Here is a 16,506-nt window from a genome sequence, read left to right as displayed (position 1 = left end):
TAACTGGGGTTTTACATGTTGCAGGGACTTAGTTTAATCTTTTTTAAATTGGTCTTAATTTTTGTATTAATGTTTTAAAAATTATACCCTGTAAACCGCCCTGAGTCCTTCAGGAAAGGGCGGTATATAAATTCAATAAATTAAATTAAATTATTTATTATTATTATTATTATTATTATTATTATTATTATTTATTATTATTATTATTATTATTATTATTATTATTATTATTATTATTATTATTATTAATTATTTGCCCCTAATAAAAACGCTTTTGAACGCAGTGGGCTTTTTATGATGAGATGGGAAACAAAGCCTTGGTTTAAAACATTAAAAAGCATTGTGGCTCGGAGAGTTGCACTCGCCCATTTTTTTTTTCTTTTCTCTGCGGATGAAAGATGTTACACAGGTTCAAAAACCGCAAGCCCTGTTCTCAGGTTCGTGAATGAATAAGCGAAAATTTCCCATCAGATTTTTCATTAGCTAAAGCAAGCCTTTATACTCTCGCAGTACAGAAAGCAATTTTTGTGCTTTCTGCCTAAATACGTTGATCGAAGAACATCGCCATGTTTTTCATGTGTTTTAGGCAATTCGGCTAATGGTGATAACAAGTATTTTTGCCTCCGTTTTTAAATCGGTTTGAAAACAAGCCATTGCTGGAGGAAAAAAAAAGTCAAAATTTGGATGATGGATCTATAGGTTGTTACAGTTTTAAAAGATGGAAGGTTATCGCACTATAAAGCCTTGGGATGACGTGTTCATATGCTTTGACATAAATTAAGATGCTTTGCCCTATACTATTTTAGAAAAAGTTTCACAAGCATTTTTGCTAACGCTTTCTCTGCCTATTTACGGGTGCTTATCTGGAAGCAAGATCTATTTAAATACAATAAAGATAGAAAAATGTGAGGTGTAAATCTGGGTCTTGTTTTGAAGTATGAGCTCCAGCCCTGAAACTCATTCTTTTTCATGTAATATAATAGAAGGAAGAAAAAGGAAGAAAAATAAGAAACTTTCCTGCTTCTTTCTTCCAGTGTTAGGGCCAATGAAAATAAAGATGTAAGGCAAGAGTCCTCATACTAGGGAATATCAGAGAAGGCTCTAATGTTTAATTTTCTTGACAAATTAAGGCATAAAGTAATAACACTGGGTTTTTTCTACCAGTTGTTTAGAGCAGTCATAATAAACAAAATGTATTTATTAATGTTTAAGGAGTGATACAAAATAGTAACAATGACTGCTGTAACAGAAAATTAAATATGAATTAAAATATAGCTATTAAATTGTCTTTAAAAAGGACATCTCATATATATGTAAACCACAAGACTTTTCTGATTAAGGTATAATGCTAAATCCAATATTTGAACTGTATAAAAAGGTTTCTCCCTATCTTTTGTACTTAGGATTTTTATTTTTATTTTTTTAAAAACCCACTATGACACAATTTGAGTAAATAGGGGAAGTTTTGTTTCCTTTTTAAAGCACAGAATTCATAATCATAATAGTAAAGTTGGAAGGGACCTTGGAGGTCATCCAACCCCCTGCTCAGGCAGGAAACTCTATACCATATCAGACAAATGGCTGGCCAGTCTCTTCTTAAAAACTTCCAGTGTTGGAGCATACACAGCTTCTGGAGACAGGTAGTTCCACTGGTTAATTGTTATAACTGTCAGGAAGTTTCTCCTTAGTTCTAGGTTGCTTCTCTCCTTGATTAGTTTCTGTAATGTAGTGGGTGCAGGTGCCTGCATACATAACAGTTTCCATCTGTTGCTTCTTGTCCTGCCTTCGGGCACTTTGGAGAATAGCTTGCCTCCTTCTTCTTTGTGGCAATTCATGGGATATTGGAACACTGCTATCATGTCACCCCTAGTCCTTCTCTTCCTTAGACTAGACAGACCCAATTCCAGCAACCGTTCCCTTTATGTTTCAGCCTCCAGTCCCCCAATCACCTTTGTTGCCCTTCTCTGTACCCTTTCTAGAGTCTCAACATCTTTTTTACATCGTGGTGACCAAAACTGGATGCAGTATTCCAGGTGTGGCCTTACCAAGGCATTGTAAAGGGGTATTAGTACTTCATGTGATCTTGATTCTATCCCTCTGTTAATGCAGCCTAGCACTGTGTTGGCTTTTTTGGCAGCTGCAGCACACTGCTTGTTATAGAACATAAAAAGGAATAGCAGTTGAGATAAATGATTCTGGAGGACAAGGTTATGTGGAGGATGGACATTTCATGTAAGTAGCAGGCAGAGAAAGGGTAAAAGGGTTAAACTTCTGCATAGTGGATATGAAGGAATCTAGTGCAAAACCCGTCTGCTGTTTTTCCTTAATTTCCCCATATTTTGTTATAATTTCCATTCTGTTTACTGTGTTTTGGAAGAAAATGGAGGTGATATTGCATATGTATTGAATTATTAATAATTTAAAATTTTAAGCAGTCTTAAATAATGTCAATTATTACCCAATAGTTGTAGTGCAATAACTGTACTTATAAAACATGAATTTACCATAAAAATTTGTGTTCATTTTTATGCTTTTATTGTTGTTTGTGAGCCACCAAGCCACATAAGGGTGGCTGAAAAAAGGTTTTAAATGATTAAGTGGGGAAAATTTATGCTGTTTTAGTAACAGCAAAGATGAAGACAAAGATGTGGAAATTACCCTCTCATATTGCATCTTTCTTTTATGAAACAAAAAAAAAACAAAAAAGTCTCAGAATGATTTGGCACATCTGAGAATAATGTTGAGAAACAGCCACATATTTATGCTTCTGGAAAAGGGTGATGATGAGGGAATTCAAAAGAAACGTAGAAATTATTAGAGAGGGCAATACCATTATAATGTGATAGGAATAAATCTACAAGTTGGCTAAATAGTTGTACCTGACTATATATCTGGCTATAGTTTCTTGGAATATTCCTTGCCTGATCTATAAAACCATTGGCTTGCAAAGTGGCAACTTACTTAAAAAAAACAACAAAGCATATACATAAACCTTCCTACAAGGCATTAAAATAGAATTAGGAAACCTAAAGGCACTGGGCAATCAGCATTGATTCATTTCATAATCATTTCTTTCATGCTCCTTGGACTATAGTGGAAAAGAGAAGCATCAGGGTATTACATTAATATAAATCACCATACCTGCATTTGGATTTTAGAGCCCATGCTATGAGTCAAATAAATTGTTTCACAGAATTATATCACAACAAAAATTCACTTCAATGACTTTGTTTGGTCCTAATTCATGTCACAAAATAGCAGCTTTTATGGATTAATCTGTCGTCATGAATTCTTAATTTATATTTAAGTTACTACAGGCCAGTGATTCTAACATCAAAACCTAAAAATAAATAAACACCAAGCACTAGATATTCTTGCCACCTAATGCTTACATATTTGCAGCTGGCAGCACTCTCAGAACATAATTACTGTTATCAAGCAAGAGAAATATATGCTCCAGTTAATTTCCTTTCAGGAGTTGTTATTTGCTTTATTTATAGTATGTTTGTATCATGCACTGATTTCAGTGGAACCCAGTCATGTCTGTTACTCTAGCTTTTATTATTTTTACGAACATGATGTTCCCTCTTGTCCTTCATTGTGCTGTATGCTTTGCTTACTTTGGCCTTAGGTAGAGAGAACAAGTTCCATACTGGGTTTCAAAGAAATGGTCCTTAGTAGTCTCCCCCTTTCTTACCCTTCCTTTAAACAGGGGACTCTACAATGACAGTAGTAAATCCTGAAGGTGTGCAAACATGGTGATAGTGACCAGCTTTGACTATAAATGGGTTGTATATCAGAGAAAGACAAAGAAAAAAAATACAATCATTGTTCTTCCAGAGCCGTGTAAAAAAATTGAGATGTTATGAAGAGGATAAGCATCCAAAAGGTGCTTTTCACAAAAAGGCAACTGGACTTTGTTTTTTTCCTTGAAAAAACAAAAGTCCAGTTGCCTTTTAAAAAAAAGCACCTTTGGACAACCATGAGTTGGATGACTGAGAATCTTCACAGACAAGAGGATAAACAGCAGGTCAATAATGTTTCCATCATCTCTTCCTCATGGAAGCGGATCACCTGTTATTTACGTGTCAACTATGTATTTTTTTAAATTTAATCTGAGCAGAATTTTGAAGTCTTTCATAGATTTAGCAAAAGTGAGACACATTTTTCTTGATCACCAAGATGGATTAAGAAGAAAATAAGCTTATACTTTGGAAACAGGTGTACCAATGTGGAAAGCACACATAAGAAAATGTTATGGTGGGAAATCAAGTAGTAATAGAAGAAATTTGGTGCTTGGATTTGTAGATCATTGCAAGATTTACAATGCACAATAGGGTTATTTGCTTTGAGATTCTGCTCAAGACTGGACAGACTAAGGGGATCAAAGCTACAAGCAGGGTAAAAAAATGAAACTAATGGAGTTTTCAAATCATAAGAAAATTTCTTTCCATGAGTTCCTTTGGTTCAGAATGTAACCAAAAACATAATATGGAGAACAAATTGGTTTGTTTAAGTATTGCATAGCAGTTCAATGAGGACATTATGGAGAAAAGTATATGTATGCTAAAGAATGACTGTCAGATCATTTTGTAAATTATTTTATGAAGATCCATGCATTTACTTAATTTAAAACTTTTGTTAACAAGGTAATCCTAAGAATAAATTTACCTAGCTTCAGAAGAACCCCAGGAAGAAATCATATTCTTTCAAAGAAGCGTCAATAAACCCTTTTATGTAGGCCCCACATGCCTAAAAATGCACTTTTATCCTTAGTGCCTTCTATTTCAGCAGTATAATTTGCTTGGTTTTAGAGACATTTTCATCAGGAGAAGCACATTCTTACACTGAACAGCTCTTACCAATTCTTTTCTTCATTCCTGCCACATTAACTCTGCTGACCTTATCATACACCATTCTAAAAACACCTTTAACCCTTAAGACACATATTTGGGGAATGAGTAGAACCTTGGTAAGGAGAGAGGAGGGGCGCCAGAAATGCTTTGTTGTATGAACAGACTTCTGCTTGTTTGTGTAGGGATTCTACTGCCTCTGTTCTATGCAAAATATTTCCTTGTTAAAGAAGCACTTGCCTATTTTATTCAAATAGTGTTATTTATCATTTATTTAACATCAATAGGGTGAATGGGTTTTAAGTTTCAGAATGGAGAAAAACCTTATGTAAAAAGAGCAATATGTGGAGTTCATGACCTTACAATAACTTTTCCCAAGCAGCCAAGCAGTCCTACAGTGGAATGCAATAACTTGATAAGTTGTCAGACTCTACTGATGCTAACAAGGTTGAATGAATCAGGAAGTCTTTTATGATGGAATGCGGCTGCTGAAAACAGCCCTCCCCTGAAAATTGGAGAATATAAACTGGGGAAGGAATAGTGCACCTAAAGGGCCTTGAATCCAGTCTCTAACTATTATACTGGAGATAATGCTAACATATTCATTGTCCAATCTCTGCCTGGTCAGGCTTCTTTCATTCTTCTTTTGGTTAAGTTTAAAGACAGAATGCTGTCATACACAGACTGAGCTTCACAGTAGATAAACATGTTTTGACAAGAAAATGGATAATAGCCATATGCAATGAGCCTGGTTTCCTATTGTGGGAAGTCAGCCCCCCAAAGAAGAAAATACTAAAAGGGCAGAAAAATATATTTCCCTAAAGGATTTTAAAGAGGCAGAAAGCATGCCCAGTTTTTCTTAATAGCCCCAGGTCTCCCTCCCCCAAGCAGAAACCAATTCTATAGAAATGCAGATGGAGGCCCCCAGCTAGAAGATTAAGAAGACAAAGACACCTAAAATCTACATACCCCATCCAAACTCTAAGACAGGACATAATAGGATTAACCCACAGATGCCAAAGGGCACAGCCAGACTCAGGTCAGAATACAGGACACAGGAAATAGCCTCAAACAGGAACAGGAAACAACTCCAAACAAAAGGCTCAAGAGGGTATAAAAACCCATTCCCTTTTTCTCTTTTCTACCAGAGCCATCGTTCTGTCTGGCTCTCCTCTTCAATAAACTGCAACCTTCTTCCTAAAGTGGTCGCCATGTTTATTCTCCCAGCTTGGACTGAACCATGATGAAGACTTTTCTTTCGACACTATATTATTAATTTTATTATGTATTTTATGTTTGTAAGCCTCATTATTCAGTATCATTAAAAGATATGTTCTACTGAAATTTAAAACAATAAATCGAGATGTAATGAAAATCAAAACAATTATATTTTTTATGTCATTAGGCCAGCAGATTGCATTTTATTTTAATTTTATGAACATTCAAAAGAATCTTCATTTATGACTTAAAATGCTATTTTACTAAGCTCTAATTTTACTCCTTTAAAATTCAATCTTTGGTCACTGTGGGTATTGTTCTTGCACTGAGGTACAACTGAGTTTTAAATTTTGAACATTTGTGGTGGGCAAAATAAAAAAATAACCCTAATCCTATTTTTCCCTCTTCAAAACATTTCTACAACAAACATATTAAAAATAAATTGCCTTGGTCATTGTGCAAGGAACTCATTCAGATATAATTTGTTTTGTCTGGCTAGCAACATCTGGGGTCCAAATTTATCCCCAAAGAACCATTTTCCTTTGGAATTCTCTCCTCTGCAGTCTCTGAAGCTTAACAATGTCCATGTTAGATGTTCTCCTCTAAACTAAACTAGATTCTTCATCTAGGCTTCGATATGGAATCAAAGTCTAGTGGAAACAGTCTTTTCGATGATGGTGGCAGGGAGGGGCAGGTGAAATTGATTCAGAAGGGGTAAAGACTGTCTTTTTTTTTCCTTCTTCAAGGCATTCAGGTTCCAAAATGAAGCATTTTATAATTATACAAGCTCTAGATTGCAGGGGAGGATTATTTTTAAGCACTCAGCACACATTTCTCCCCTGCCCATGTTATCCCTCTCCCCCACATTTTAAGCAGACCAAAGCTGTCTTTCCCTCTTTCCCTTCTCTCTTTCAGGGGGAGGGCATCACGTGCTGTTTTTATACGAGGGAAAATCAAGCCTGAACGCACACTGGAAACAAGCATCAGGAAACAAAAATTTTCAATCAGAACACCGCATAGGGACTGGAAAAGATAATGTTGGGCAAGGTGGACAACAGGTAGAGGAATAGAATAGAATAGAGCTGGAAGGGACCTTGGAGATCTTCTAGTCCAGCCCCCTACTCGAGCAGGAAAGCCTATACCATTTCAGACAAGTGATTGTCTAGTCCAGGGGTAGGCAACCTCGGCTCTTTTATGACTCATGGACTTCAACTCCCAGAATTCCTGAGTCAGCATAGCTGACTCAGGAATTCTGGGAGTTGAAGTCCATGAGTCATAAAAGAGCCGTGGTTGCCTACCCCTGGTCTATTCTCTTCTTAAAAACCTCCAGTGATGGAGTGCCCACAATTTCTGAAGGCAAGCTGTTCTACTGGTTAATTGTCCTCACTGTTAGGAAGTTTCTCCTTAATCCCAGATTTGCTTCTCTCCTTGATTAGTTTCCAACCATTGTTTCTTGTCTTGGCCTCTGGTGCTTTGGAGAATAGCTTGACACCCTCTTCTTTGTGGCAGCCCCTCAAATACTGGAATACTGCTATCATGTCACCCCTATTTCTTCTTTCTTTAGAAAAGGTCAACAGCGCATGAGGTGGATAGCCAGAGTGTTAGAAACCACAGGAATATACCTGCAAGATTTGTGTGTTGCAGAGCTTTTGCCCACAGAGACACAAACAGCTGATTACTATTTGAGGGATTTTAACAATATATCTGCATGCTTTTAGCTGGTATCCTAAAGCTTCATGCTGTCATACATCAGCTAAATGAACAAAGGGGGCAGGGAAAGAGAACCAGTATTTTAAGATTTCCCTTCCAAATGAATATAGATCATATACCGTTTGGAGTGATTTTATAAGCGAAGCACTTATTGAGACAGGAAAATCAGCAGTGAAACTACTTAGCGACTGTAGACTGAGTTAATGTCACCTGGTGGTGGTATTGAACATTAGAGCCTTGATTCAGCCGAGTTTGGACAGAAGGCTTTATCTTTCACAAAATTGGTACCTATTGTATGGTGCATGAGAGTTACTAGCCATTGAGACCCTGAAAGTTCCTGCAAACTTCCAACAATTCAAGTTCAGTGTGATCCGAGTGAGAAGAACCAATGGGAAGCATCTCTTTCCAAGATGTGGCTGTTCTTAATCATAGCACCTTGTCTGGGAAACTCAGTTTGCATTACAGAAGTCAAGTTGTCTTCAAATTAAGCTTTACTCATGCTGATTTCCTGGGCATGTCCATTTATTTTTCTTAACAATATGGAGGTGCTTTTTCACTTCTGAGACCTTTCCATTCGAACCTAGAACCATGGCATCAATAAGGGAGAATATTTGTAATGAAGGGTCCTTGGTGCTCTCTTTGCTTGCTTGTTTTCTTGCAGACCTTTCATACCCCAGCTAAGTAACATCATCACTGCTAGTAAGGAGTAGGGTTTGCTTTCAGTTGCAGTTCTCAGTTATGTTCTAATATTTTGTCTTGTCAGTGTTGGTGGAAGTGGTCTTGGAGGTTCTTTAGCTGGGTTGTTTACTGTTAGTTTGTTTGGCAGTTCCTTGATTGGGGTATTGTTTACTTCTTGATTGTTGGTCTAATGTTAATCTTGGAGTTAATCAGCAATCAATAATAATAATAATAATAATAATAATAATAAATAATAATAATAATAATAATAATAATAATAATAATAATAATAATAATAATAATAATAATAATAATAATAATAATAATTTTATTTATATACCGCCCTTCTCCCGAAGGACTCAGGGCGGTGAACAGGGCAGATATATAAAAAATACAAAAATACAAAAGTTAAAAGAAAATTAAACATAAGAGCCTTGGTGGAGCAGTGGGCTAATGCCTCCTTAAGTAACACCAGCTGCCTGCAATTAGTGCAGGTTCGCATCCCACCAGGCTCAAGGTTGACTCAGCCTTCCATCCTTCTGAGGTAGATAAAATGAGGACCCAGATTGTTGGGGGCAATTAAGCTGACTTTGTAATAATGCCGCTTGGGGGTGTATGAAAGCCCTAATAAGCAGGCATATACATAGAATGAAGGTTACTGCTAAGCTTGTAAGCCGCCCTGAGTCTTCGGAGAAGGGCGGGATAGAAATGGAATTAAAATAAAATAAAATAAAATAAAATAAAATAAAATAAAAACAGTAAATACATATATTAAAAATGACCATAAAAACCCACCAATCCCCCATCAGGCCAGGCCGGCTTCTTCGAACAAGTATGTTTTTAGATTGCGACGGAAGGAGCGAAGGTCGGGCGCCATCCGGAGCTCAACCGGCAACCGATTCCATAGCTCCGGGGCGCCCACAGAGAAGGACCTCCCCCTGGGGGCCACCAATCGACATTCTCTGACCGGTGGCACCCTGAGGAGGCCCTCTCTGTGGGAGCGCACAGGGCGGAGGGAAGTTGATGCCGGCAGCAGGTGCTCCCTAAGGTACTCTGGACCCATGCCATGTAGGGCCTTAAACACCATTACCAGTACCTTGAATCTCACCCGGAAGACAACTATGCCCAGATAAGCATAGATTCAAGAAGTAAATACCCCAATCAAGGAATTGCCAGACAAACTGACACTAAACAGCCCAACCAAAGAACTTCCAACACCACTTCCCACCAATAGTGACAGGGCAAGCCACTATAATATAAACTGAGAGCAAACACCCACTCCTTACTAGCATTAATCCTGTTACCTAGTTTGGGTAATGAACCGTCTGCAGGAAAACAAGGACTCCTATGGCCCTGATATTTCTTATCTAACTGCTATCCAGATCAACCCTGCTTCAGTCAAAGTCAACTAGGTGGGCACATTGCTTCTTGTGAGCTGCTAGAAGGCGTACATTCTATAGTTATCAATTTGAGAGATGGATACCCCTAAACGTGGTCTCAGCAATTTAATAGAAAGTAAAATACTTAGGTCATCGTTAGGTATCTTTTTTGTTTCTAATATGTCATGACATTCTAAAATGAACATTTTCATGAAAATATAAGCAAACTGGCACACCAGACCATAATCTTCTTTCTGCATTAAATTACTGTACTGTACAGGTAAATGTCTACTGTTAAATATTAGTAATAATAAGGACATTAACATGATTGGTTGTCCCAGGAGCTTTGTGTCCTCTAGTTTTTCCCCCCTCAAATATATTTTGCTGAGACTATGAATATACTGTTTTGTAGCTTTATGTAGCAGGTGTTTTTCTTAACTTTTTTCCTGTGTGGCAGAAATCTCAAATTGGAGGAAATGAGCTCTCTTTTATTTAAATTTCCTGAGATTAGAGGAAGGACACTTGCCAAGCAATGCCTCTTCACTTCAAAACCTCTCCTCATAAATTATGTCAGGAGAACTTATTAAAAGTCTAAAAAGTTCCTATTAAAAACAGTTGATTGCTGCCCAGATCCTGGCAGTTTTTTGCTTGCTCTGAAATTCCACGGCTGTCTTAAAGAAATATATTCCGAGACAAAAGGTTTTGTTTCCTTAGTAATAAATTATTTTTGCGATATACAAAGGAAGATAAAACTTTCACTTATGTTTGAGTGAAGGAAGATTTTAGCGATAACTTCAAATAATCTATAAAAAGAATATGAGAATGTAGATGTAGACAGCAAATTAAAATCAGACTTCCTGTGTGTTTTGCAAAGCAATTGCTTTTCAAGCCATTGAAGATTATGACCAAGAATAATGGAATGGCTTACAAAAAACATGTAACTGTAGGCAGCTTAATATTTTCAACTATGATCACATGAAAGTATATGTAAAAAAGATATTGCTACTCTCTTCTTATGAGCCACATATTCTCTCTCTGTGTGTGTATGTATTATGGATGTCAACCCAAAACAATCCACTGCAGGATAAAGGTTTCTACACTGAAGGTCATGGATTATAATCTACCATGCTGGTCAAATGTGGGCTGGTAAATAGATGCCTCTTGACATCCCAGTTTATGAGTGAGAGAAAGCAATGGGCCTAAAACCACCCAGTTGACTCCTAGCCTCAAAGAGAAATAGAATCTAGCCAAGCAGTATGACCTCTACCCAGTGGTGGGATTCAGCCAGTTCACACCAGTTCGGCAGAACTGGTAGCTATGTTTTTGTTGCCCAGGCCCAGAATGGACTTCTAGAAGCGGAATCCCATCACTGCCTCTACCCTCACTGGCTCCTGTTATGTATGGACAATGAGTGGGTATATGTATTACATAACTACACACATATGTATGTGATATGATCTGTACATATGATCAAAACTTCCACATAGGAAATAGCATCTTCTTTGATATATACCAGGGGTCAGCAACCTGAAACAGTGAAAGAGCCACTCGGAAGCGGTTCCCTCACAAAAGGAAAAACTGGGAGCCACAAAAAAATGTGTGTGCATGCACGTACATGCGCGCATGCGCAGAACAGGGTTTAACTGAAGAGTGGAGCCAAGGCGAGATATGCACTTACCCTGCATATTTGAATTGATTGGTTGAACTTTTTTAGTCCCACTTTTTTTTTTGGGACTGCACATGGCAGAGGACTGGGAGCTGCAGGAGACGGCTGAAAGAGCCGACCTGTGATATATACTAACACAAGTGATGATTATACTACATTACACTGGGAACAATTTTGTATTAAATAAATAATTGAATAAATTACTATTTATTGTGAAGACAAACAATAGGAAATTTTCATAGCTTGCATTCCCAGTAAAATATGTGCATGCAGTACTTAATGCAGAATATGTAGAATTTTCTATGAATATGTACTAAAGATTTAGGAAATCCAATTGACTTGGAAATTCATAATAATTGGAACAAAAAGTATAAAGAACTGCTTTCTAGAGATATGTGATTAAATCAATTTGTTTCTAAAAGATGCACATAGATAAGAATGGAAAAGTCCAAACAATCCCTAAAAGTATGCCTTATAACACTGAAAATATCATTTATGATCATTATTAAAGGGCCTTGGTGGAGCAGTGGGATAATGCCTCCTTAAGTAACACCAGCTGCCTGCAATTAGTGCAGGTTCGCATCCCACAAGGCTCAAGGTTAACTCAGCCTTCCATCCTTCCGAGGTAGGTAAAATGAAGACCCAGATTGTTGGGGGCAATAAGCTGACTTTGTAATAATGCCGCTTGGGGCCAATCAAATGAACCTCAACTCATATTTTTATTTAACAGAGAAATATTTACTCAGCTTTAGGGAAGTTAATGAGACCCAGTTTGATACAGTGATTAAGGAACCAGAGGACTGTGAGTTCTAGTCCTGCCTTAGGTACATAGCCAACTAGGTGATCTTGGGCCAGTCAGTTTCTGTCAGCCTTAGGAAGAAGGCAATGGCAAACCACTTCTAAAAAAACCTAATTTGCAACCCAAAATCACTTGCTTGAGATGGATGGCTATAGAAATTAGTTAATTAAAAACCTCGTCAAGAAAACTGCAGGGATTTGCTGGGCAGCCTCTGAGAATCAGACATGATTGAACAGAAGGGGGAAAAAAAGGAAGAGGGAGTTACTAGGACTAGACCAGGGATAGGCAAGCTGGCTCAGGAATTCTGGGAGTTGAAGTCCATGAGTCATAAAAGAGCCCAGGTTGCCTACCCCTGGACTGGACCTAGATAACTAATTAGATGAGATGAATTCTACCCATGCCCCTGCAGGTAGAAGTAAAAGGAAGCTATCTATTGTTTTCTTTCCTCCCTAACATCTTCTGGAGGTTTGGAAGATCTCCAGAAAGGCTTTTCTTTCTGTATCTAATCCAATATATATGTGAAACATATTAAAAATGTGTTACGTTAATGTTGATGCTTATCAGGCCATTTTAGTTTAGTGACAAATGTGTTGTTAAGTCCAATGAGGATGAATTCAACCCTTTACAAATTTTTCATCTATAGTTTTGCAAGCAAGAATGGTGACTGTATAGTTTATTGATTGGAATTTATTTGCTTATGTGCCTTCGAGTCAGTTTTTGACACATGCTGAGTTTTCTTGGCAAGATTTTTTGGAAGTGGTTTAACAGTGCCTCCTTCTCCCTAGGGCTGAGAGTGAGCGACTGACCCCAAATCAACCAGCTACCGTAGCTTTGTGTCTGAGATGGGGCTACAACCTATGGTCATAGTAAAACAGAACAATAATAAAGCAAATAAAATTTGTACCATCTTTAAGATGGAAAATTTTCAGGAAAAATATATTGCGCCTAAATGCACCAAATTATGTTGGTGCATTGTTTTAATTTTGGGCATGGTATATTTAATATTCTTATTCTTTAATTTTGCTGTGAGCCATTCTAGAAAAAAAGGTTACTGAATGGTATATAAATATTTAATAATAGGAAGCTGCTAAGCCTGCATAATAGATTTCCCAAGGATCCTTTCCCAGAAATTCCTCAGTTTTCATGCTTTTCTGCTATCTTCTAGTTTGAGATAGCAGCCTAGTATTTGTTGCTACCACTTTCTATCCTCTGGAGGGCACATCTTGTCATCTAGCCTCTAACTGTTGTATGAAAGAAACATGTCTCATAAGAGCCTGCAAGCATATACATAGAATGAAGGCTACTGCTAAGCTTGTAAGCCGCCCTGAGTTTTCAGAGAAGGGCGGGATATAAATGGAATTAAAATTAAAAAAAATTAAAAATATACTGGGCTACCTTTTTGGCAATTAAACCTCATCAAAATTCAGAAGTTGAGATAATTTCTATTATGCCACTTCTTTGTGATATAGCATAAAGGTGCAGTGACTTGAGAATTTAGCCATTCCTCTATCATCTCCCCAGGCAGAAATGTATATCACTCAGGATGAACAAAACCAAACTTTGTTACTGAATAAATATAAAAAAGGTATTTTAAAATTCCACTTATTTAAATTACAGGCTTTCAATGTGAAAGGAAATAATTATGGTACAAAGTTGCCCAAATATTAATACAGGAATTTGCAAATTAGTTTTAGAAAATTAAAAAGAAAAATGTTCTAGACATACCATAAGATGGTGCTAGTCTGCTACAAAAGAAGAGTTCTCTACCCAAAGTCTCCATAAATAAGAGTTTTCAAAATATTATTACAGATCAAAACTGATTCTAGAAGAAAAATATTGTCATGAACACACTGAAGTAGGAAGAGTGAGACTTAACATCCAATTCTATAACTTTTCTAGAAAAATCAAGGATCTATGACTTAGTCCTATAGAGCAAATAAAAATTTAAAAATATAATATGCACATCTATTCCTAGTTCTACAGAAACACTGTTGGTTCTTCACTTAATATTTCATTCACAGTTATTGATTCAGGCCATTCTGTAGGACTCTAAATGTAAGTAAACAATATCTCTTTGCAGACATCATAGTGAATAATTAGGGTTGGTCCATGGACATGATTTCAGGATCAGTAGTGGAATGAAAACCTACCTTATGCATATAAATGTACATTTTATAATGTGTAAATATGCAGGGTAATTTGTCTGTATTCCACGGACATTTTAAATACTTGAGACCTGGGTGCTAGAAATATCCTAATATTAAATGAATTGATTTTTCTGATTATTTTAGTATCTCTTTGTGGCTCTTCACACCATCAACTGTGATATCCCATTGAGTGATCATGACCAGACTATCGGGCACTGTTCTTGTGGATCCACTTTTATCTGCAGGGTTATTAGCTTCAGGTGGTGGCACTAGGGAATTTCTGTTTGACCCCATTGCTGATAGGTTGAGGGACCCATAAAGGTTTATTCTGTAATTTTTGTTTGCTTATGAATATGTAGCCTTGAAGAAAAATTTATCTAAGGTTTGGGATTGGGTATCGTGAGGCTCAGTTCTATATCTTACTGTCATCAGAGTCAGGTGAGATGGTACAAATACAGTATTGTTGAAGTGGTGTTTGGATTCTCTCATGAACTGAACACTAAGAAAATGGAGATGTGGATTGGTGGTTCATGAATATAGGAATTGAATAAGACGTTGAATCTGGGTGGGTTCAAGTCCCCATCCCTTGGGCCACGGCCCACTACTGGGCTGTGGCTATTCAGAACTGGGCTCAGTGAGCGATGGGCTGGCACACTTGCACAATTGTGTGCATGTGTAAGTCAGATGTGTGCGCATATATGTGGGCGCTGGTCACAGCTTGCACAGCCCAGTTCCCTGTCCCCCCCCCCATCTGACCTGCCAAGCCACAAGGAATAGATATGTAGCTTTGTTGTTGACTTCAATAGTCCATGCCTTGGTGACCTCTTGAGAAGATTCTTGCAGATGCTTTAGATCAGGGGTCTCCAACCTTGGTGATATTAAGATGTGTGGACTTCAACTCCCAGAATTCTGGGATGAAGTCCACAAGTCTTAAAGTTGCCAAGGTTGAGAACCACTGCTTTATATGAATTGAAGGTGATTCAGAAGCTGCAACTAGGGCATGTGGTACAAAGGTTGCTGTCTGCCATGTTTTTGAATAGCATATAACACAATTTATAAGAAACTGCACCGTTACTGAATAATTTTCAAGGTTTTTGATAATCTTGTAAGCTTGTAAGCCGCCCTGAGTCTTCGGAGAAGGGCGGGATATAAATGGAATTAAAATAAATAAAAAATAAAAAATAATCCCTGTTAGGTTTGATAAGCTTAGGAAATACATTTTATTGCTATTGATGTCTTGTCCTTTCAAAAAACTGTTTAGGTCATTATATTTTATTATTTTACTGAATATATTTGTGGATTGTCATCCATCCTAAGGTTGAATTAAATTAAACTATATTATTAATTGCATTTAATAAGTTAATATATTAATACAATGTGTTATAACTAAAAGTAACTTAATATATTAATATATTTTATTTTCTGAATTGTATTAGTTAGGATTAGGATTTTTAGATAATAATTAGAAAAAAGTCTAATTATTAAGAATACATAAAGTAAAAAGTAGGCCATATAGAGTCTAATATTTCCAAATATTTTGCTAATCATAACAAAAAAGAAATAGTGTGGGTTCTAAGAGAAACACCTATGCACTGGGAGATAAGATATTTTAACACCAAATGCCTTACTTTATAAACAGTTTTCTATATCAGAACTTTAACTCCTATATTTTGCTATGCCAAAACCAAAGCTGTTGGTTTCTGCCAAGAAGAGAAAGAAAAAAATAGGATGGAGAAGAGATTTACACAGCTTTATTTAACTAACTTCTATTTGGAAGAAATTTCTATTTGTGCAGCGCAGCACTTGGATCTCATTCAAGCTGTCTGCGTAAACTAATCTTATTTATTAGCCATGAAGTGCCAGAAATGTGCCTGGCCACCACACAATAAGTAAAGAAGACAAGAGCTCTCTAAACTCTTTTTAAACCAAGAACGATAGGCCAAACAAGAGACAGGGCTTTATCCACATACTCGTGGGTGCTTTCACTAAAATTACAATACAGGTGGGGATTGTTCTTTTTAACCATTTTGAAAAGGTACTAAATTAAACATCAAGG

This window comes from Vipera ursinii (assembly GCF_947247035.1).
Source record: "Vipera ursinii genome assembly, chromosome: 1".
Taxonomy (NCBI): domain Eukaryota; kingdom Metazoa; phylum Chordata; class Lepidosauria; order Squamata; family Viperidae; genus Vipera; species Vipera ursinii.
The sequence above is the reverse complement of the archived record's forward strand: the minus strand, read 5'-3'. Positions refer to the sequence as shown.